General features: G+C 59.1%; 1 non-coding gene across 1 annotated transcript; it reads right to left on the bottom strand.

Moving 5' to 3' along the window:
- Positions 1 to 6,424: 6,424 nt before the first annotated feature.
- Positions 6,425 to 6,543, bottom strand: LOC148057876 (5S ribosomal RNA). Its single transcript, XR_015710340.1, has one exon. It is a non-coding gene; the product is annotated as a 5S ribosomal RNA (ribosomal RNA).
- Positions 6,544 to 7,500: the final 957 nt, after the last annotated feature.

Below are 7,500 nucleotides of genomic sequence, written 5' to 3'. Positions count from 1 at the left end.
CACCCTCCGAGCCTTTTCACTCCCTCTCCTGTTATGGTGCCTCCCTATTAACCTCTAGGTGGTTGCGCTCGTGACATCAAAAAGACCACTTTTTGAGGAGCAGTCACACTCGGAAAAAATTTATTTCGTCTGGCAAAAGAACCAGAGTTTTCAGCGGTCATCCACTCCAACCTTGTCCGATTTTGAGGCACCAGGCTCGGCCACCCTCCGAGCCTTTTCACTCCCTCTCCTGTTATGGTGCCTCCCTATTAACCTCTAGGTGGTTGCGCTCGTGACATCAAAAAGACCACTTTTTGCAGAGCAGTCACACTCGGGAAAAATTTATTTCGTCTGGCAAAAGAACCAGAGTTTTCAGCGGTCATCCACTCCAACCTTGTCCGATTTTGAGGCACCAGGCTCGGCCACCCTCCGAGCCTTTTCACTCCCTCTCCTGTTATGGTGCCTCCCTATTAACCTCTAGGTGGTTGCGCTCGTGACATCAAAAAGACCACTTTTTTCAGAGCAGTCACACTCGGGAAAAATTTCTTTCGTCTGGCAAAAGAACCAGAGTTTTCAGCGGTCATCCACTCCAACCTTGTCCGATTTTGAGGCACCAGGCTCGGCCACCGTCCGAGCCTTTTCACTCCCTCTCCTGTTATGGTGCCTCCCTATTAACCTCTAGGTGGTTGCGCTCGTGACATCAAAAAGACCACTTTTTTCAGAGCAGTCACACTCGGGAAAAATTTCTTTCGTCTGGCAAAAGAACCAGAGTTTTCAGCGGTCATCCACTCCAACCTTGTCCGATTTTGAGGCACCAGGCTCGGCCACCCTCCGAGCCTTTTCACTCCCTCTCCTGTTATGGTGCCTCCCTATTAACCTCTAGGTGGTTGCGCTCGTGACATCAAAAAGACCACTTTTTTCAGAGCAGTCACACTCGGGAAAAATTTCTTTCGTCTGGCAAAAGAACCAGAGTTATCAGCGGTCATCCACTCCAACCTTGTCCGACGTTGAGGCACCGATGTCGGCCAAGTTCTGAGCGTTCCACCGCCGAATGCCACTGGTCCTCAACACAGCGGACTTCCAATCCAACCTTGTCCGACTTTGAGGCACCGAAGTCGGCCTCAGCCCGAGCCTTCCCCCGCCGACCTCACTGGAGCCCGCCATCCAGGGACCGGCGGAGGTCGCCCGCATGACCGCGGCAAAGTGTCTCAAAGTCGGGCACGACCGCTCGAGTCACCCGCCAACCCGGTCCGGGGCACCTCCAGGGACCGGCGGAGGTCGCCCGCATGACCGCGGCAAAGTGTCTCAAAGTCGGGCATGACCGCTCGAGTCACCCGCCAACCCGGTCCGGGGCACCTCCAGGGACCGGCGGAGGACGCCCGCATGACCGCGACAAAGTGTCTCAAAGTCGGGCACGACCGCTCGAGTCACCCGCCAACCCGGTCCGGGGCACCTCCAGGGACCGGCGGAGGACGCCCGCATGACCGCGACAAAGTGTCTCAAAGTCGGGCATGACCGCTCGAGTCACCCGCCAACCCTTTCCGGGGCACCTCCAGGGACCGGCGGAGGACGCCCGCATGACCGCGACAAAGTGTCTCAAAGTCGGGCATGACCGCTCGAGTCACCCGCCAACCCGGTCCGGGGCACCTCCAGGGACCGGCGGAGGACGCCCGCATGACCGCGACAAAGTGTCTCAAAGTCGGGCACGACCGCTCGAGTCACCCGCCAACCCGGTCCGGGGCACCTCCAGGGACCGGCGGAGGACGCCCGCATGACCGCGACAAAGTGTCTCAAAGTCGGGCACGACCGTTCGAGTCACCCGCCAACCCGGTCCGGGGAACCTCCGGGGACCGGCGGAGGTCGCTCGCATGACCGCGACAAAGTGTCTCAAAGTCGGGCACGACCGCTCGAGTCACCCGCCAACCCGGTCCGGGGCACCTCCAGGGACCGGCGGAGGACGCCCGCATGACCGCGACAAAGTGTCTCAAAGTCGGGCATGACCGTTCGAGTCACCCGCCAACCCGGTCCGGGGCACCTCCAGGGACCGGCGGAGGAGGCCCGCATGACCGCGACAAAGTGTCTCAAAGTCGGGCATGACCGCTCGAGTCACCCGCCAACCCGGTCCGGGGCACCTCCGGGGACCGGCGGAGGACGCCCGCATGACCGCGACAAAGTGTCTCAAAGTCGGGCACGACCGCTCGAGTCACCCGCCAACCCGGTCCGGGGCACCTCCGGGGACCGGCGGAGGACGCCCGCATGACCGCGACAAAGTGTCTCAAAGTCGGGCACGACCGCTCGAGTCACCCGCCAACCCGGTCCGGGGCACCTCCGGGGACCGGCGGAGGACGCCCGCATGACCGCGACAAAGTGTCTCAAAGTCGGGCATGACCGCTCGAGTCACCCGCCAACCCGGTCCGGGGCACCTCCGGGGACCGGCGGAGGACGCCCGCATGACCGCGACAAAGTGTCTCAAAGTCGGGCACGACCGCTCGAGTCACCCGCCAACCCGGTCCGGGGCACCTCCGGGGAGCAGTGGAGGTCGCTCGCATGACCGCGACAAAGTGTCTCAAAGTCGGGCATGACCGCTCGAGTCGCCCGCCATCCCGGTCCGGAGCTCAACACTTTGTCGTTTTTTCCACTCCCTCCCCATTAACCTCTAGGTGGTTGCGCTCGTGACATCAAAAAGACCACTTTTTGCAGAGCAGTCACACTCGGAAAAAATTCGTTTCGTCTGGCAAAAGAACCAGAGTTCTCAGCGGGCTTCCAGTCCAACCTTGTCCGATTTTGAGGCACCAGGCTCGGCCACAGTCCGAGCCCATTCACTCCCTCCCCTGTTGTACTCGCTCCCTATTAACCTCTAGGTGGTTGCGCTCGTGACATCAAAAAGACCACTTTTTGAGGAGCAGTCACACTTGGGAAAAATCCGTTTGCGCTCACACCATCCCTCCCCATTAACCTCTAGGTGGTTGCGCTCGTGACATCAAAAAGACCACTTTTTGAGGAGCAGTCACACTTAGGAAAAATCCGTTTGCGCTCACACCATCCCTCCCCATTAACCTCTAGGTGGTTGCGCTCGTGACATCAAAAAGACCACTTTTTGAGGAGCAGTCAGACACCGAGGTTTTCTGGATTTATGTCCGTTTTCCTGGTTCTCTGACTCGGGCACCTTGTGACCGACATCCCCCCCTTCCCTGGTTCTATTTTGCCGATACTTTGGTGAGTTTTCTACCCGCAAACCAAGCCCCCCAAGCCCGCCGCCTGGTGGGGGAACATGCCCCCTGGTCCTGGTTCTATTTTAGGACACTTTGGTGAGTTTTCTACCCGCAAACCAAGCCCCCCAAGCCCGCCGCCTGGTGGGGGAACATGCCCCCTGGTCCCGGTTCTATTTTAGGACACTTTGGTGAGTTTTCTACCCGCAAACCAAGCCCCCCAAGCCCGCCGCCTGGTGGGGGAAGATGCCCCCTGGTCCCGGTTCTATTTTAGGACACTTTGGTGAGTTTTCTACCCGCAAACCAAGCCCCCCAAGCCCGCCGCCTGGTGGGGGAACATGCCCCCTGGTCCCGGTTCTATTTTAGGACACTTTGGTGAGTTTTCTACCCGCAAACCAAGCCCCCCAAGCCCGCCGCCTGGTGGGGGAACATGCCGCCTAGCCCGGTTCTATTTTAGGTCACTTTGGTGAGTTTTCTACCCGCAAACCAAGCCCCCCAAGCCCGCCGCCTGGTGGGGGAAGAGGCCCCCTGGTCCCGGTTCTATTTTAGGACACTTTGGTGAGTTTTCTACCCGCAAACCAAGCCCCCCAAGCCCGCCGCCTGGTGGGGGAACATGCCCCCTGGTCCTGGTTCTATTTTAGGACACTTTGGTGAGTTTTCTACCCGCAAACCAAGCCCCCCAAGCCCGCCGCCTGGTGGGGGAACATGCCCCCTGGTCCCGGTTCTATTTTAGGACACTTTGGTGAGTTTTCTACCCGGAAACCAAGCCCCCCAAGCCCGCCACCTGGTGGGGGAAGAGGCCCCCTGGTCCCGGTTCTATTTTAGGACACTTTGGTGAGTTTTCTACCCACACTGCAGGTCCCCAAATGCCGCCATCTGGTGGGGGAACATGCCGCCTGCACCGGTTCTATTTTAAGTCACTTTGGTGAGTTTTCTGCCCACACTACGGGTCCCCAAATGCCGCCATCTGGTGGGGGAACATGCCGCCTGCACCGGTTCTATTTTAAGTCACTTTGGTGAGTTTTCTGCCCACACTACGGGTCCCCAAATGCCGCCATCTGGTGGGGGAACATGCCGCCTGCACCGGTTCTATTTTAAGTCACTTTGGTGAGTTTTCTGCCCACACTACGGGTCCCCAAATGCCGCCATCTGGTGGGGGAACATGCCGCCTGCACCGGTTCTATTTTAAGTCACTTTGGTGAGTTTTCTGCCCACACTACGGCTCCCCAAATGCCGCCATCTGGTGGGGGAACATGCCGCCTGCACCGGTTCTATTTTAAGTCACTTTGGTGAGTTTTCTACCCACACTACGGGTCCCCAAATGCCGCCATCTGGTGGGGGAACATGCCGCCTGCACCGGTTCTATTTTAAGTCACTTTGGTGAGTTTTCTACCCACACTACGGGTCCCCAAATGCCGCCATCTGGTGGGGGAACATGCCGCCTGCACCGGTTCTATTTTAAGTCACTTTGGTGAGTTTTCTGCCCACACTACGGGTCCCCAAATGCCGCCATCTGGTGGGGGAACTGCCGCCTAGTCCCGGTTCTATTTTAGGTCACTTTTCTCACTTTCTGACCCACAAATAATGCCCCAAATGCCGCCGCCTGGTGGGGGGAACTGCCGCCTAGTCCCGGTTCTATTTTAGGTCACTTTTCTCACTTTCTTACCCACAAATAATGCCCCAAATGCCGCCGCCTGGTGGGGGGAACTGCCGCCTAGTCCCGGTTCTATTTTAGGTCACTTTTCTCACTTTCTGACCCACAAATAATGCCCCAAATGCCGCCGCCTGGTGGGGGGAACTGCCGCCTAGTCCCGGTTCTATTTTAGGTCACTTTTCTCACTTTCTGACCCACAAATAATGCCCCAAATGCCGCCGCCTGGTGGGGGGAACTGCCGCCTAGTCCCGGTTCTATTTTAGGTCACTTTTCTCACTTTCTGACCCACAAATAATGCCCCAAATGCCGCCGCCTGGTGGGGGGAACTGCCGCCTAGTCCCGGTTCTATTTTAGGTCACTTTTCTCACTTTCTTACCCACAAATAATGCCCCAAATGCCGCCGCCTGGTGGGGGGAACTGCCGCCTAGTCCCGGTTCTATTTTAGGTCACTTTTCTCACTTTCTTACCCACAAATAATGCCCCAAATGCCGCCGCCTGGTGGGGGGAACTGCCGCCTAGTCCCGGTTCTATTTTAGGTCACTTTTCTCACTTTCTGACCCACAAATAATGCCCCAAATGCCGCCGCCTGGTGGGGGGAACTGCCGCCTAGTCCCGGTTCTATTTTAGGTCACTTTTCTCACTTTCTGACCCACAAATAATGCCCCAAATGCCGCCGCCTGGTGGGGGGAACTGCCGCCTAGTCCCGGTTCTATTTTAGGTCACTTTTCTCACTTTCTGACCCACAAATAATGCCCCAAATGCCGCCGCCTGGTGGGGGGAACTGCCGCCTAGTCCCGGTTCTATTTTAGGTCACTTTTCTCACTTTCTGACCCACAAATAATGCCCCAAATGCCGCCGCCTGGTGGGGGGAACTGCCGCCTAGTCCCGGTTCTATTTTAGGTCACTTTTCTCACTTTCTGACCCACAAATAATGCCCCAAATGCCGCCGCCTGGTGGGGGGAACTGCCGCCTAGTCCCGGTTCTATTTTAGGTCACTTTTCTCACTTTCTTACCCACAAATAATGCCCCAAATGCCGCCGCCTGGTGGGGGGAACTGCCGCCTAGTCCCGGTTCTATTTTAGGTCACTTTTCTCACTTTCTTACCCACAAATAATGCCCCAAATGCCGCCGCCTGGTGGGGGGAACTGCCGCCTAGTCCCGGTTCTATTTTAGGTCACTTTTCTCACTTTCTGACCCACAAATAATGCCCCAAATGCCGCCGCCTGGTGGGGGGAACTGCCGCCTAGTCCCGGTTCTATTTTAGGTCACTTTTCTCACTTTCTGACCCACAAATAATGCCCCAAATGCCGCCGCCTGGTGGGGGGAACTGCCGCCTAGTCCCGGTTCTATTTTAGGTCACTTTTCTCACTTTCTTACCCACAAATAATGCCCCAAATGCCGCCGCCTGGTGGGGGGAACTGCCGCCTAGTCCCGGTTCTATTTTAGGTCACTTTTCTCACTTTCTGACCCACAAATAATGCCCCAAATGCCGCCGCCTGGTGGGGGGAACTGCCTGCTAGTCCCGGTTCTATTTTAGGTCACTTTTCTCACTTTTCTACCCACAAATAATGGCAAAAAAAAATGCTTACAGCACCCAGTATTCCCAGGCGGTCTCCCATCCAAGTACTAACTGGGCCCGACCCTGCTTGGCTTCCGAGATCAGACGAGATCGGGCTCATTCAGGGTGGTGTGGCCGTAAGCGAGGGAAGCGCTTGTGAAATGCCCCAAAGTGTTGAAAATGTTCCCCAGGCCCCTGGTTCCCCATCCCCGCAGGAGGAGGCTCCCCAGGCCCCCTGGTTCCCCATCCCCGCAGGAGGAGGCTCCCCAGGCCCCCTGGTGCAGGAGGAGGCTCCCCAGGCCCCTGGTTCCCCATCCCCGCAGGAGGAGGCTCCCCAGGCCCCCTGGTTCCCCATCCCCGCAGGAGGAGGCTCCCCAGGCCCCATGGTTCCCCATCACCGCAGGAGGAGGCTCCCCAGGCCCCTGGTTCCCCATCCCCGCAGGAGGAGGCTCCCCAGGCCCCCTGGTTCCCCATCCCCGCAGGAGGAGGCTCCCCAGGCCCCATGGTTCCCCATCACCGCAGGAGGAGGCTCCCCAGGCCCCCTGGTTCCCCATCCCCGCAGGAGGAGGCTCCCCAGGCCCCCTGGTGCAGGAGGAGGCTCCCCAGGCCCCCTGGTTCCCCATCCCCGCAGGAGGAGGCTCCCCAGGCCCCCTGGTTCTCCATGCCCGCAGGAGGAGGCTCCCCAGGCCCCTGGTTCTCCATCCCCGCAGGAGGAGGCTCCCCAGGCCCCCTGGTTCTCCATCCCCGCAGGAGGAGGCTCCCCAGGCCCCCTGGTTCTCCATCCCCGCAGGAGGAGGCTCCCCAGGCCCCTGGTTCTCCATCCCCGCAGTAGGAGGCTCCCCAGGCCCCCTGGTTCTCCATCCCCGCAGGAGGAGGCTCCCCAGGCCCCCTGGTTCTCCATCCCCGCAGGAGGAGGCTCCCCAGGCCCCCTGGTTCTCCATCCCCGCAGGAGGAGGCTCCCCAGGCCCCTGGTTCTCCATGCCCGCAGGAGGAGGCTCCCCAGGCCCCCATGTTCTCCATGCCCGCAGGAGGAGGCTCCCCAGGCCCCTTGGTTCTCCATCCCCGCAGGAGGAGGCTCCCCAGGCCCCTGGTTCCCCATC

The sequence above is a fragment of the Callionymus lyra genome, unplaced genomic scaffold, assembly GCF_982586985.1.
Source record: "Callionymus lyra unplaced genomic scaffold, fCalLyr1.hap1.1 HAP1_SCAFFOLD_437, whole genome shotgun sequence".
NCBI classification, from domain to species: domain Eukaryota; kingdom Metazoa; phylum Chordata; class Actinopteri; order Syngnathiformes; family Callionymidae; genus Callionymus; species Callionymus lyra.
Note: the sequence above shows the minus strand (reverse complement) of the source record. Positions and strands in the feature narration are given on the sequence as shown.